This window comes from Plecotus auritus (genome assembly GCF_963455305.1).
Source record: "Plecotus auritus genome assembly, chromosome: 7".
NCBI lineage: Eukaryota > Metazoa > Chordata > Mammalia > Chiroptera > Vespertilionidae > Plecotus > Plecotus auritus.
In genome coordinates, this window is record NC_137774.1 from 139103944 (window position 1) to 139120734 (window position 16791).

Here is a 16791-nt window from a genome sequence, read left to right on the forward strand (position 1 = left end):
AATGGCCCCTGATTATGGTTTTTAATCCTAGTTTTTCCCTTAATCCAAAGGTTGTCAATCAATGTAAGAATATTGACATAGAGATTCCTAGATAGAAGCCTCTTTATCAGGATAAATGGTAAAGAGAAACCCAGTACAACCCTCCTGCTTCCTGCCCGCCCCCCTCCCCCCGACACATCTACCCCAATCCTAGGCTATTTCTTATAGCGAGGGTTCTGCAGACTTGGGGGATTTTTGAGGAGAAAAATAATGGATGTATTAGATTCTTCTAGAATTGATCCTAGACACCTGACCTTTGCTGGGACCCCAATATCATTCATCCGGGGGGAGACAGAGCAAGGATGGGAATCTGGGATGTTCAAGAGAGACGTACAGCAACTAATTAGCACAGAATTTTGTGCCTGATTCTCTACTTACAGTTGAAGAGGAGAAAGAGCCGAGGATTGGTCAGTGAGCCCTCATGCCTGGTCAGCGTTCTCCTCATAGCTGCTCCCAGATACTCTCCCTGTCTCATGTGTGTGCAGCTTGGGCACTTCTCAGTCCCTTTCCCCTCATGCGCCCGGCCCAGGAGCTGTGCAGGCCGACCCAGAAGTTGCTTCACTTTAACACAGTGCAGTACATGGGCATATGCAGACAGTGTGGAACTGCCAGGTCCACCTGGAAGGTGAGGCCTTCCTAATACTGCCTTTACCATTCCATCAAAATCTTAGACAGGAGAGAGTTGATTGTACATTCAGAGCGACATGTTCCTAGAAATATCTCTTCCATCTCATGCCCCTTAAAGTAGAAGCTATGACCTGCAACCTGAAAAAAGATGCTCCTAAAAGCAGAATCCTTATGATAGGCAACGTATGGAACTCTGATGATTTTAAATGATATGACGCTTCAAGGTCCTCTTAGGGGGATGTTTTATCAGAAAATACTCTGGGCCACAAACACTCTGCAGAATCCCCCAAGAGAAGAAGAGGCACGTCAGACTGACAAACAGAGCAGTAACGTATAAATAATTTAGAACTCCTTGATATTATCCTGCCTACTCACCATGTACGTCCTTAATAATTAAATCAGCCCAGTCTTTAAAGAAATTCTCTCTACGCAACTTAAATCATTCTCTCTGCTTTGCCTGTGAAAAACAGGATAGCAGTTCCTGTTTGGAACTGGTCCTTCCCGAGTGAGGACATTTATTTGCAAGGAGACATTTTCCTGCTGTTGTTGGTTTCCATGGATGTGTTCTGCACATGCTCAGTGAGCATCATGGTTCTGATCAGAACTCTCCTTAAGGTACAATAGCTGTTCTAGTGTTTTATGTTTATTGACATAGTTCCCACAGCAATCCTATCACCCCCTGTTATTTCTCTATTTTACAGATGTAGAAAATGGTTAAATAACTTGACTAGAAAGCTCCCTTCACACCTGTCTGCCCCAAACAGTGATTGATCATTGCCTGGCATATTCACCATGGGAACAAGGTTGTATATAACTCACCATGGTGTTAACTGGGTTCATTTTGTGTAGAAAAAAAAAAAGGTCTGTTTCAGAAGAAGCTGGTCCCTTTAAATATCGATAACTGAGTCCTGCTAAATCATTCACACCCGGGAAGCCTTGGGGGCGGGGGAAAGGAAGCGACTGGGTAATTGAAAATAGCTGGGGAATAGGGGCATCAACTGTTTCCAATAGGAAGGACAGAGGGATACCAGGGCAGAAGATTTAGAGGTCTAGGAAAGGGAACAGGAGCATGTTCAGGTTTTGTAGAATCCAGTTTGTTTCAGAAATGGAAATGATTCCAGGAAGTTTAGAGAGAAGTCGGTGCAGTAGATGAAAAGGCCAGAGTTGAACAGAGACCCCAAGATCCAAAAAAGAGTAAGATCAGGTAAATTCACAACACTGTGACACTAAGAAACTTCATATCAAAGTGGGGTTTACAATGGAATTCACGCCCTGAGGCTTTGCCTCTTTAAAATGGCCGAGCAGGACAAACAAACCAGAGGCGTCCCAGGTTGGGAAAACACACCGTATGATTATTTTACTGTACACTTTTATTTCCTGTCTCACTTGCACATGCTATTTATTTGGCCTTGTTTTTCAATTGTAGTTAACATTTAACATTATTTTATATTAGTGTCAGGTGTATAGCATAGTGGTTAGACCAGGGGTGGGCAAACTTTTTGACTCGAGGGCCACAATGGGTTCTTAAACTGGACCGGAGGGCCGGAACAAAAGCATGGATGGAGTGTTTGTGTGAACTAATATAAATTCAAAGTAAACATCATTACATAAAAGGGTACGGTCTTTTTTTTTTATTTCAATAGTTTTATTCATTTCAAACATTTTAACAAGAAGAATGTAAACACTAACTATTATAATTTGAAACTTCAAAAAATGGAGGAATCATAGCACAATAACATACCTTATATTGAAGATGGCAAAGGCAAAATAAAATTGCCTAACAAAGGAAAGGTACAAAAGCCTTTCAAATTAAACTTAAATATAATAAAATAATTTAAAACTAAAACAAATAGAAAAGAACAAAATGTGTAAACAGTAAATTAAACATTTTCTTTAGTGCAACTTGCAAATTATGCCCGGGACGTAGATGTAGATGGCAATGTAGACTGGGTTGAAAGGTTTTTGGTCTTTAAAACATCAACTTCAGTGGGAACAGTGTTGTTGGTCTCCTTTTTAGCTAATGCTCTGATACTGTGCTCTCCAGGGGCATGTCTCCCTACATCACCACGATAACGTGTCTACGCATTCCCAGGGTGATGTCGGGGGACTAGTCCGCGGGCATTACAAGGAGCCTCTGGAAGATTGAGAGGTTGTTCCTTCTACTGAATGGGCGGATATAAATCCGCCCACTCAGAAGAAGGAGCTGCGGCCGTGTTTCTCGACGTTGCCATGTTAACACTGCTGCTGGTGAAGGAGCGGAGGGGAGAGCAAGAGAACCCTCCGCTCTTTCGGCTCCGCGGTCCGGATAGAACAGCCGAACGGGCCGGATCCGGCCCGCGGGCCGTAGTTTGCCCACGGCTGGGTTAGACAATCCTAGGCTTTACAAAGTGTTTCCCCTGATATTTCCAGTACCCAATTGGCACCGAACGTAGTTACTATACTATTGTTGACTATATTCCCTAGGCTGTACTTCACATCCCCATGACTGTTTTGTAACTACCAACCTGTACTTCTCAGTTCCTTCACCATTTTCGCCCAGTCCCCCAGCCCCTCTCCCCTAGGGCAGCCACCAGTTGGTTCTCTGTGTCTATGAGTCCGTTTCTCTTTTGTTTACTTGCTAATATTGTTCTTTAGATTCCACATGTAAGTAAAATCATATGGTATTTGTCTTTCTCGGACTTATTTAACTTAGCATAATACCCTCTAGGTCCATCCATGCTGTTGCAAATGGTAAGATTTTGTTCTTTTTTATGCCCAAATAATATTCCATTTTATCTAGTTTGTATCACAGCTTTTTTTTTTTTTTTTTATCCACTTGTCTATTCAGGGATATTTGTTTTTTTAAGTGAGATATAATGTGTAAAGTACACATTATATGAGTATAGCTTAATGAATATACTAGTATATACATCAACTTATGCTCTGCAGTCCTGATTATGGCCTCCATTATTGCCCATGGTCCACATTATCGCCTGGGACCCCTGACTTCACGTTGGGTGTGTAGAATAAGCAAGTACAATGGAACCTCATGAACCTTCTCTCTTCATTGTCCAGGAATGGTGAGAAAGACAAATGACTCATTTTGCTTTTAAGAATGATGAAACAGTTTTCAAAATAGGGCATATTCATAACCTTATTTGTTCTTAGCACTTTCAGAAGAAATTAGAATGTCCTCTCTGAATGCAAAGGTGTTGGAGGCGCTCATTTTATTGCAGGAGACCATTTCTCTCAGAGCCTGGTGTCCCTTTCTGCCCCCCAGGCCTCTGCAGCTTTCTCCTTCAGGCTGGCATGTCCCCGCACCTGGTCTAAGGTGTCTGACCTGGGTCTGTGGCTGTGCGTGCTAATCAACAGCCTGCAAAACATCTCTGCACTCCACTTTGGAAGGAACACACTCAGTGGTATTTTATTACAATTGGTTCTCTTTGCATTTCAACTGAATATTGTAATATCACAGAAGGTCATCAGAACAATGCAAGAAGTGGATGCTGCCTTTCCTCTCAATCAGAGCCATGAGGGTAAGGGAGGGGAGGGGCGGGGGGGAAGGGGAGAACAGAGGTATTTTATTGGGTGGATGTAAGGGTACAAGGAACAGAATATTTCTAGGTTAGCTTGGGTAAGTGTGGGCTTGGCTGGGAGAGTGCACATTGAGCAATAATAGAGAGAGCATCTCAGGGACTTTGGACAAGAAGTATCCCGGGCCAACCTTCATGGATAATGGAGCTGGAGGGCAGTTCTGGACCACAAGGCTGTGTGCCCCACCCACGAAGGCTTCACGGGTGCTTCCCCTCTGTTTCTGCTCTATTTTTCTCTGCATCTCTTCTGACATAATCCTGTAAGTTTCTGTACTTCCTAGTTACATTTTGGAGGGAATTGATTGGCTGGGATAATTACTTTTTTCAGACCAGCCTATGGGTCAGCTGCTCTTAGGTCAGGTGTCTGCCAAATATTTCAGAGGTAGCCGGAAGAAGTTGGGTTGTTATACATGACTTCAAATGAGCTGCCTACGTCTGTGCCCTCCGCAGAGGCTGCTTTTTCTCCTAAGTGAGTCTATAGTGGCAGTCATCATGTTTAACATGTCAACAAGAAGAAAAAAAAAAAGAGATGAGCTGCATGAGCAGTAGGGTTTGTCTTCTTCAAAGATTAATTCCAAGTATGGCTCCCAGGGGAAAGACAGTGGCTGTGAGCTGGGGCTGCGGTGAACTCACAAGTAGGTATTGCCTATCAGCTTATGACTATAAGATGGCAACTAAACTTTCAAAAACCACACCTGTGAATTTTCAACCTACGTTTGCACACGGATTAATCAACTATTTCTATAATAACGCTGCATAACAACTCTCATTCTTGCATCTGAGTTGTGGCTCTGTTGGGCTCAGCTGACCTAAACTGGAGTTAGCTATGTGTGGCCCTAGACTGCAGGTCAGAGTCAAGTCTGCCCCTTGAGTCTCTCATTTGGGATCTAGGATGAAGAAACTACTGGGGACGTGTCCCTCTCATGGTGGATGGAAGAACTGCAAGAGATGGAGCCAAACTCTACAAGCACCATTAAAGCCTCTAATATTGTATCTGCCAAACTTTCAATGGCCAAGACAGGTCACACAGCCAAGCCCAACATGGATGGGGAAGTACACTCTTCCCATGGGTTGAAGGTGTAGGGGAGAGGGAATATTTGTTGAACGATAACATAGGCCATGTATTTCTCCCTGCTGCCCTGAATCACAGTCTCATTGCCAAACAAGACAGTTGACAGCACTCCGGCTGACACCATAATCTCCTTGAAAAATGAAACCACATCTCAATTTCTTTTGTGCTCAATTTAAAGTATCTAACCCTAAGTACCACTCTCTGAAGGTGCTCAATAAAATGCCCTTTAATTTATCTAAGTTATCAAAGTTCTGGACTAGGATAAGCATCAAGCAACATGGGACTATGGTCAAATCAATATTTTCTCTGCTTGAAGAGTTTTGTGTATATAGAAGATAAAATGGCAAAATGTGGCAGTTAAGAGCATGGGTTCTAAAGTCAAAAGGCCTAGGTTCTAATCCTAATTCACAACTTCCTAGCTGTGTGACTTTGGGCAAGTTGCTGAGCCACTCTGTCTCAGTCTCCTCATTTATAGAGTGACAATAATAGTGACTGCCTGATCGGGTTGTTCTGAGGATGACATGGTATATTCATGGAAAGCCCATCAAGGGGGGCCTGCCCCATGGTAAGTATTGAGTTGTTGAAAGCAAACTTAAAAAAATAAGTAAGCAACAGCAGGGGGGTGAGGGCATGTACGGAAGTGGGGTGGGGGGGGCATTGGGGGGTTAGGAACACATAAGTAATACCTTAATCAATTAAAAAAAATCAGTAAGCAATGTCTGCCTGTTAAGAGAGGCAGGATCATAAAGTAGAAAGAGCTGGAATTTGGAGTTTAAAAAGTGTTGAGTCCCACCTCTTCTAGTCGCACCACCTATGACCTTGACAAAGTCCCAGTTTCCTCTCCTGGGAAATAATGGCTCCCTCCCCTGCCGGTGTGAGGATCGGGTAACATGTATGAAGGCACCTCTGCAAAGTAAAAACCATCAGAAAAATGAACTGCTTTTATAAAATTATTTCTTTTTTTGCATTGCTTCTCTGATGACAACTAATGGACGGTGAAGGACATTCCTAATTCCATTTTTAGAGGCGTGTCAATGACACATGCATTTCTCCCGAGCTCTTGGTGGCGTACATCATCGTCCTCTCTAACCTGGCAAACACCCAGCAAGCTGATCCTCACAGATGCCCACAGACAGGAGTGTGTCCCTTTTTCCCAAACAATGACTTGGACTTTCCAAAATTCCACAACATTGACAATGGCTGTCTTGAGATTTTTGCCGAGTATTTGCTTTGTGCTGCTGTTCGGCCTGTACCTGTGGTCTTCACTTTCCCTCGGCCCATCCCCTGTGGACCCCCTGCATTCCACTGCAGCTGCTCTGGTCAAGGTCACGGATGACTGCAGCATTGCCAACTCCAGTGGTCACTGCTCAGCAAATCTCACTCAACCTATCAGCAGTTTGATTTGATAGTTGATCACTGCCTCCTCTTTGAAAGACTTTCTTCAACTAACCTGTGAGACATCAGCCTCCTGCTTCTCCTCCTCTTGCCCGGGCTGCTCCTTCGCCGTTCTCTAAATTGGAGAATGGTCCTCAGATCTCTTGTCACCTTTGTGTACACTCACTCCCTGGGTGATCTCATTCAGCCTAGTGGCCTTAAATACCATCTCCTTGTAGACAACGCCACAATTTAATTCTTTAGCTTAGACATCACCCCCTCCCCGACCCCCACCACCAAAGGGGTCATAAATCCAACTGCCGGCTTGTCACCTCCACTTGGATGGCTAAGTGATGTCTCAGATGTGATGTGTCCAAAACTAGGCTCCTGCTGTCCTGACGTTGATCTGTTTTCCTCTCCCCCAACCCCCACCCCGTATGCCAATTCTCAGTAAACAGCAACTCTGTTCTTCTTGTTGCTCAGGACAAAAACATAGGAATCATTCTCACTCCTCTCTCTCTTATGCCCCACCTGCAATTTATTAGTAATCCCTTAGGCTCTGTCTTCAAGTTACATCCAGAATCTAACCCCGCTTTTTTTTTTTTTTTTTTTTTTTTTTTTTTTTTTTTTTTTAGCCACCTCTTCCATTTGCACCCTCAGCTGAGCCAGCATCATCACTCGCCTGGATTACTGAAATGACTTCCTGTTCCTACCCTTGTCCCTCTCCCAAGAAGCCAGGTCATTTTAAAAGATTAGTCATGTATGTCATTCTCTTGCTGAATATCCTTGCGTGGCTTCCAGAATAAAACCCCAAATCCTTATTCCGACCTGCAAGAACCTCTAAGTTCCAGCCCCCATTTATCCCTCTGGCCTCTTTTCACGTTCTCCCTCTTGCTGTTGGCTTACTCTGCTCGGCCCGCTGGTCTCCTTGTTCTTCCTTGGACACACCAGCCAGCTCCCACTGCAGAGCCTTTGCACTTGCCATCAGCACGTTCTGCTTTCAAAACGCTGTGTGACCAGTGTGTGTCTCCAGAAATGGGATTTTGAAACTTACTTTCTCCTTTATGCTTTTTAAAACTTTTCTAATTATTTTCAATGACCACTATACACTTACCTCGTAATCATGAAATAAATATGATTTAAGTCAAAGCCAAGATCATCAAGGACAGTGCTGTGTATTTAAATGCAGTTGCTTAACTACATCGTAAATAGGCTGTGTCATCAGTGCAGGCTCCTCCTGCAGCCCAGACAGCGATCCAGCCACAGGGAGGCCCACACCAAGCCCACCCTCTCCTCTGGGTCTCGTCCCCCCAACTCTCTGCGTCTTTTTCATTCCCCCACAATCCCCCAGTTAATGAGCTTCACACCAGGCTGGTGATAACTGATCTCCCAGTGAAGATTCTGACTCACCAGATTAAAATGAAATGAAATGCGTTTTAATATGTAATCTAGCATGATGAGTAAATTGATATTTTCCCCTTGTGAGTGGCATTACCTGTCATTCTAAAAATTAATCTCATTTAAGAGATGCTTAAAGTATGGAGCAATAGCACAGTTCTTCAGCCCAAGCCATTAAAGGGTAATTTTTATGTGTGAGTGATGATTCTCAATACTATCAATGCTAGTTTCCTTTCGAGCTATTAGTTGCTCTCTCTTTTTTTCTCAGTTGCTACAGAGATGTACCTTCTGGTTTTACTGTGTTCTCTCTGTAAAGTGGAAACAAAGGCTATTGGCCTAGTTAAACTTAATGTAAACAACAAAAAGTTCTTCAGGTTCAGTAAACGATAAAGGTCAGGATAACATGGTTGAGGGATCTCCCTCAGGTGTGGCAGGTGCATATAAACAAGGTGACTCCCACTTCCTCCAGGCCACACCTCCATCTTCCAGTAATTCCCCAAAAGGCCCAACACAAAGGGAGAGAGGAGAGGCACCTGCTGTATGTTCTCTAGGCCTCTTAGAAAACATGGAGTTATTCCTTCGGCCACATATATGCGAGTCTGTGGTAGACATCAAGGGAGTGGGCGCTGTTCAAACAGGAATACCCCACAAATGTTACCATGGCAGAGCTGGCGGAGTCCACAATGTCACCCAGCAAGCAGTGGGCATTGTTGTAAACAAACAAGTTAAGGGCAACATTCTTGCCAGGAGAATTAATGTGCGTATTGAGCATATTAAGCACTCTAAGAGCCGAGATAGCTTCCTGAAACGTGTGAAGGAAAATGATCAGAAAAAGAAGGAAGCCAAAGAGAAAGGTACCTGGGTTCAACTGAAGCGCCAGCCTGCTCCACCCAGAGGAGCTCACTTTGGGAGAACCAATGGGAAGGAGCCTGAGCTGCTGGAACCCGTTCCCTGTGAACTCATGGCATGGTACCTGTAAACAAATGAAAGATCTCCGTGCTGTTTTTTGTTGTTTGTTTGTTTTTTAAGTGACTCCTATTTTCTTTGGAAGAAAAATGACGTGGTGTGCCAGTCGCTGTAGCACTGCTAGCGGCACTGGTTTCAACTTCATTTTAAAAATCCGCATGTACCCTGAAAGATAATTAGACAAAGAATTGTGGCATGAGGTGAGAGACGGAGTGGGGAGACCCAGTCCTCACAGATTTTATTACGTGTTTCAAACCCTTTGTGTATGTCTTTCAGGCTCTACAGAAATATGCAGCTGAGCTCTGCGTTTGAATGTCGGTGGCCTTTATAGGCCTCTGCAGTTTGTTCTGTGCCTTGGAGAGACCTGTAGACTCTCTGTAGAGGAACAGACTTTGTTCAGCCTCAGGCCTTGTCCTGTGTTTGCACTTGCGCTTGATACTGGATTGCCCCATCCAAGGCCTGGGAGCCTATGACATAAGGAAGGCACAGCTTTTGCTAGACCCAGCATTACTCAGCTGTCCTGTGCTTAGAAATGCAATAGATGCACATCATGGGAGTAGCCCTGTGGTTGACAGAACTCCACCAGACTTCACCAAGATTTATTGGTTCTGTGTAAGAGAAACACCAAATTTGAATGGTTTGCCTTCTTTTCTGCAGAGAGTTTGACCTCTGAGCCACTGTAGGTAACTCAGACCTCTACTTTCTCATTTTGGAAATGGTGTGTGCTCCCACCTCCCCTACCGTAACACCGACCAACGGCCTGTCAGCACCCAGGGACCATGTCTGTCTTGTGCGTTATTGTCACCCAGAGCCCAGTGCCGAGTTTGGCACATGAAAATGCTCAATAAATATTTGTTGAATAAATGGCTGGGGAATTAACAGATGAATGCTGTCACATCCCTCTGCGAGTCCCGACGGATGTTTTCTCCGACCTTGCCTCCAGATTGCCAGCAGCTCTGAGTGCACACGACTTGCTGAGGAGGAGGCTGGATGCTGACTGCCCACGAGCTCCTCCTCGCCATGGGCTTGGCTCTGCATTTGCAAAAAGCCCTGATCCCGTCATTCCTGCCCAGGCCTTGGGAACTTGGTGTTGCTGTTCCTGATGAATCTAAAACACAAGGCAGGACTTCGTAATCGTGTAAGCAATATGTGAACTGACTAATGACTCTAAATGTCCTGGGTGTGTTCCCCAGCACTGTCATCTAAGCCGTGATGGCTGTTCCTTTTCTTTACCACAAGTGGCTGTGTGAAGAAGGGGCGGTCCCTCGGCTGGCACGAGGTAGAGCCACCCAAGAAGCTTCAGATCCTACTCTTTGTTATTTGTCCCTGGCCACTGCTGGACTCGATGTGTTCCTGAATTTTCATTGCATCCTGGACAGTGGGGTCTCTCCTCTGGTGTTCAATTTGCAGAGTGGTCAGAGCTGCTCTTCTCCAGGAGAAATCAGCCCTAGGCTCCAGGTGTGCAGAACAGAAGAAAGCCAAGTTCCACTACTGGTCCTACTAGTAACTACAGAGCCAACCAGTACATCCCCAACCAAACAGCCAGAGCAGAGCATCCACCGAGGCCTCCCTGGCAGCAGCATTTCCAGACAACCCAAAACCAAGCCCTTGAGGAAACTTCATATTGCAGATGCCCCGGGCTAGACACCTGCCGAATTTCAAGTACTCCTGCCTACAGTGATTTCCTTCCACTGATGCCACCATTACTATCACGAAACCATAAATATATGAGTCGAACTGCTTTTATACTGGACTTTTATATTCAGCAGTTCACTTAGCCAACTTGATAAACTTGCCAAGTCTCATAACCCGTGCCTTCATTCTGGGCACACCCCATGCTCTCCCTGTAAGTCAGCCTTTCAGTTGGTTGACCCATGGCTTATATTCTCCCATATTACTTCTTTAAGGATATGCTTCTGCTATATTTATAAGATACTCTCAGTCGACCTGGGCTATCCTCACTGACCCACCATAAAAATAAAGCCATACTCCATGTCCTTCCTTCTGATGCCTATCTGATAAAGATTTTGCTGCTGCACATGGAGGGACCTGGAGAGTATTATGCTAAGTGAAATAAGCCAGTCAGAGAAAGACAAGTATCACATGATCTCATTCATATGTGGAATCTAAAAAACAAAATACACTGATGAACAAAATAGATCCAGAGACATAGAAGCATGAACAGACTGATGAATCTCAGAGGGAAGGCGGGGGAGGGTGGGCGGGTGGGAAGTGATCAACCAAAGAACTTGTATGCATAAATGCATAACACATACAATAGGACACAGACAATAGGTTGGTGAAGGCCTGGGGTGGTGGATGGGGGTGGCCTAGAAGGGGGACAATCGGGGGAAAATAGGGGACATATGTAATACTTTCAACAATAAAATTAAAAAAAAAGATTTTAAAATATTTTGCTGCTGCAGACAAAGTGAGGCACGTTGGCTGATATTCCAGGTGCCTTGTGTATGTCAGCTGAGGACAGGGATTGTTGGAGCATTTAGAAAAGGAGCCATTACTCCAGCACTGCCTACTTATCTCAGCTTATAGAAATAAATATTTACCCAATAATATGGCAGGTTTATGAGCCGCATTTAATGTTGTAATGAAAAAGTCTATCATCAAGTGAGAAAGAAAGAGAAAGGGAAGAGTTAAGGTTGCCATGGGAGCCTTTGCACCTTTATGATTATGAACAATAATTAGATGAGATGCTTTATGGTTGTGAAGAAGCTTGTGGGCTCCTGATAATTGTAAAGTGTTTGGCAATTAACTCGCCCTCCCTGGGAGGCAGGTTGGTGTAATTAACCCCATGAGGATAATGGGAGTCACGTGGGAAGAGCCACTCCGATTTGCGATGGCAGTCCTTGCCTCGAACCATCTCGTCACAGATCTCTGCCACAGACCTCCTTCTTGTCCCCAGGCACTCTGCTCAGAGGGCTGGGCTGGGTCGTGAGGGGCCTGCACTGTGGAGAGGTGGGGGGGACCCAAGCCCAGGCATCAGCCCTCCGTGTTTCATTTCATCTGATGTGGACACGCACAGCTGTGACAGAGGGACGCAGAAAGCCACCTGGGGAAGGGATAGTTGGGGATATGCTGCTCAGATGTAACCAGCCAAATCTTCATGAAATCAATACTTTTGTCCTCTCTTCCCAAGCATGTGGGATCTGGGGTTGGCCCTTAGTATGCAGCTACTCTTAGGCACTTACAGAAAGCTGGGGAGTCTTAATGCAAAGTGTTATTGACTATACAGATATGACAATAGACATATATGTTATCATATTATGTTATTGTGAATTAATTTAAATTATATATTTAAATAAATTGTTTTTTAAAAATATATATTTTATTGATTGATTTTTTACAGAGAGGAAGGGAGAGGAATAGAGAGTTAGAAACATTAGTGAGAGAGAAACATCAATCAGCTGCCTCCTGCACGCCCCCTACTGGGGATGTACCCACAACCAAGGTACATGCCCTTGACCAGAATTGAACTTGGGACCCTTCAGTCCCCAGGCTGATGCCCTATCAACTGAGCCAAACCGGTTAGGGATAAATAAATTGTTATATTATATTATATAAACATCTCTCTCTCTCTCTCTCTCTCTCTCTCTCTCTCTATATATATATATATATATATATATATATAAAAGATGTAATATGCAAATTAGGCCAGGACTCCATAACGGGTCATGACCAGACAGGAGGTTGCGTGCGCAGGTGAGGCCCGGAGCGGAGATGGAGACAGAGGCAGGGGGGCCTGCCCAAACCACTGCGGTGGCTCAGGCGGCCCTGGAGTGGACACAGGCAGGGGGGCCAGGGAACGCTGTGAGTCAGGCGCAGGTCCCGGCCCCCTGTGGGGTGCCTCCTTGTGTGATTTCAATCGCATGCTGGGCCTCTAGTATTATATATAAATGTGTATACATTATACAAAACTAGCAGCCAGATGCACAAAATTCATGCCAAGAGTAGGCCTTCCTCCCCTCAGCTGCTGGCATCAGCTTCCCTTGGGCCCTGGGCCCCGGGCTTCCCTCACAGCCCTGGCTTCATCCAGAAGGTCATTTGGAAGGACTTCTGGAAGGATGTCCAGTCTAATTAGCATATTATGTTTTTCTTATTATAGATATGTATATATTTGCAAGTAAATTCCTGAAACAAGTGGGTCATGTACTTTCTCCAAAGGAAAACAAAGTATAACTCATGAAAATTTCAGCCAACACCCCTTTTGTTTCAACTTAAATTTTTTTTTAATTTTAATAAATCTTTATTCAGATTATTACAATTGTTTCTCCTTTTTCCCCCCATAACTCCCCTCCACCCAGTTCCCACCCCACCTTCTGCCCTTACCTCCCCCCACACTGTCCTCATCCATAGGTGTATGATTTTTGTCCAGTCTCTTCATGAACCCCCCATACCCCTTTCCCCCTGAGAATTATCAGTCCACTCCCTTTCTATGCCCCTGATTCTATTATATTCACCAGTTTATTTTGTTCCTCAGTTTTTTAATTCACTTGATTTTTAGGTTCACTTGTTGAGAGATATGTATTTGTTGTTCATAATTTTTATCTTTACTTTTTTCTTCTTCCTCTTCTTTAAGAATACCTTTCAGCATTTCATATAATACTGGTTTGGTGGTGATGAACTCCTTTAGCTTTTTCTTATCTGTGAAGCTCTTTATCTGCCCTTCAATTCTGAATGATAGCTTTGCTGGGTAGAGTAATCTTGGTTGTAGGTTCTTGCTATTCATCACATTGAAAATTTCTTGCCACTCCCGTCTGGCCTGCATAGTTTCTGTTGAGAAATCAGCTGACAATCCTATGGGTGCTCCCTTGTAGGTAATTAACTGTTTTTCTCTTGTTGCTTTTAAGATTCTCTCTTTGTCTTTTGCTCTTGGCATTTTAATTATGATGTGTCTTGGTCTGGTCCTCTTTGGATTCCTTTTGTTTGGGGTTCTGTGCGCTTCCTGGACTTGTAAGTCTATTTCTTTCACCAGGTGGGGGAAGTTTTCAGTCATTATTTCTTCAAATAGGTTTTCAGTATCTTGCTCTCTTTCTTCTTCTGGCACTCCCATAATTCTGATGTTGGTACACTTGAAGTTGTCCCAGAGTCTTCTTACACTATCTTCAACTTTTTGGATTTTTTTTTTTTTGCTTTTTGCTTTTTCGATTGAGTGTTTTTTGCTTCTTTGTATTTCAATTCTTTGACTTGATTTTTGTGTTCCTCTTGTCTGTTTTTGGGTCTCTGTATAATATTTTTTATTTCAGTCAGTGTATGTTTAATTTCTAGTTGGTCCTTTTTCATATCTTCGAGGGTCTCGTTATATTTATCGGCCTTTTCTAGGATATTCTTGAAAAGCCTTATAACCGTGGTTTTGAATTCTATATCCAGTTGTTTGTTTTCCTCCATTTCTTTCGTTTGTGATCTGATTCTTTGACGCCGCATTTTCACTGCTTCCCTGAGTTGGTAGGGTAGATTTGTGTGCTAGGTTTCCAATATGGCCCAGTGGGTCTGCCTCCCCAGTTAACCTGAGGTGGACACTCTTGGTGCACCCCTTTGTGGACTGTGTGTACAGCCTTGTTGTAATTAAGTCTTTATTGTTGTTGGTATCCCTGGGAAGAATTGACCTCCAGGCCAGTTGGCTGTGAGGATCAGCTGTGTCTATGCTGGGAGAAGTTCGGTGCTGGAGACAGCCTTATAGGATTAGACTTGCCAAATTGCAATAGCCTCTGTGCTCAGCTTGGATGGGGTGGAGTCTCAGTCTTGGCTTCCCGTCAGCCTTGCCCTTGCGAGCACATGCGCGCCTTCAGACCTCTGCCTTCCCGGCTCCCGAGTCTCCGCCCGAGAGTCCAGACTCCCCCCACAAGAGCGTGGGTGCCCAGGGACTCGCCTGGACCTGGGGTTCAGTGCAGTCAGTGCGGTCAGAGGCTTCCTTCCCCCTCCCGCCAGAGAAAGTCAGCCAGGCTCTCAGCCGCCCTTCCTCTCTGTGCGCACAAAGACCCTTTGCCATACCTCCAATTCTCTGTGAGCTTTTCTCTTTCCTTCTAGTTGTAGAATTTCCACTCAGCCAGCTTTCCTGTGGTTCTGGATGGTGTCCGTTCTGTCTTTTAGTTGTAGTTTTGAAATTGTTATGCGAGGCAGCAGTTTAGGTGCTTACCTATGCCGCCATCTTGGTTTCTCAATCTCTCAACTTAAATTTCCATGGACTAACTAAAACATTTTATTTTCTTGGTTGAAGGCTATTCATTCTGTTGCTGACAGATTCTGATGAGGGAATGTGTTGGATTACTGCCATTGACAAACCTCATTTCTCATACCCCTGTCCAATACCCACACAGCTCCAATAGCATTTGGGAATGGATTACAGCATCAGCTCAAGACATGCAGGTGAGAGGTCCCTACGGTTGGCATTTAGGACCATCTTTGCCAGTGCTGTGCTGAACAGGAAGACACATGAGTCTCACTCTTACCTTTCCAGCAGGAACAACACCTGATCCCATTAGTGGGTACAGCTGAGTCAGGGATGGAGGGAACACGTTAGGTAAGCCATATCTTTTGCTTGACTCCAGGGAAGAATCTGCAGCACGAAGACGCAAGTATATTTTGAAAGAGCATTCTGTGCCATAAAAGCTAATTTGCTGTGATTAGTTCCATTACATTTGTGAGACTGTCAGTCTACGTGTCTTTGGGAGGCAGGTTAGAGTCCATTTAGGTGATTTTCCTCTGGGCACTGAAGGACTCTCCAAAACTTCTAACAACAACAGAAAGCCCAACCCAAATGCAACCATGGGTAATAGTTCCTGGGTCCTACGAAACAGAGATGCTCACGTGCCATGAGCAAAAGAAAGTCTTGAGTTGTTTGCAAGTCACCTAACAGGTATTTATTCAGAGGTTGGAGGAGGGAACTGGAGGACCACCGAGAAATGCCACCATGCAGAGTGAGGTCCGCAGAAAGGGGTGGGTGTCCTTTGCTTTCTACTTACATACCTCCGTACAGTTTGGAGTCTTACAAGTTCACTTTGTTGGTGACGAGAACACATTTATGATCCTAGTGCTTTGAGCCGCTCAGGGAATATGCTGTTTGCTGAGCCAGTGATGAGACAGAAGACACAGACGGGAAGAATAGGGCCTGAGCCAGATGCCCAGTTAAGGTGGGAAGAAAGAGAGGGGTTCTCCGGCAAGTTCTCAGAGGGGTGGGCAGGAGCCAGGGGAGAATTAGGGGCTTCACGGGAAGGACTGGAGAGAGGGAGACCCTATGACTAAACGCAGAGATTTAAGACAGGAAAAGCAAAACACTAATGGAGGTTTCCCCACCCCTCCCCTTCTCTCTGTCATGAAATTCTGAGTGCTATGCAATACAGACCCTCTCTGGCCCACAATAACCATTAGTGACATCTGCATTTCTCACTAATGCCTTGTGGGGTGAGTTTTCTTTTCAGGAGCTGTAAGAAAATGTTAAATCCTGCTTGGGGTGGCATGAGGGAAAAGGAGGGAACAGCCACACACGCACTCCTTTGATTCCTACAGTCCTAATGATGGTCGGTGGGATTGTTGATCTGGGGAAAGGATGGAAGTTTGGAGCGCTGACCCCACATTCCTTTATACCCACTTAGCCGTCCTGACCTCTGTCCACATCCTGCAGTGCCCCCCACCCCCTCTCTACCTCTCCTATTCCAAGAGAAGCCCACCCACTTTTGGTCACTCTCAGGGCAGGGCCCTGGGCTGGGGGGGCAATACCAGTGAGCCCAG

The 16791-nt window shown here is 44.8% G+C and overlaps 1 pseudogene across 1 annotated transcript in view; it reads left to right on the forward strand.

Annotated features, from left to right (window-relative positions):
• The window catches only part of LOC308252768 (large ribosomal subunit protein eL21-like), a 34078-nt pseudogene extending 25017 nt beyond the window's left edge, over nucleotides 1–9061 (forward strand). Inside the window, exon 3 of the transcript in view lies at nucleotides 8586–9061. The product of the transcript in view is annotated as a large ribosomal subunit protein eL21-like (transcript). The remainder of the gene's footprint in view (nucleotides 1–8585) is intronic.
• The last annotated feature ends 7730 nt before the right edge of the window (nucleotides 9062–16791 follow it).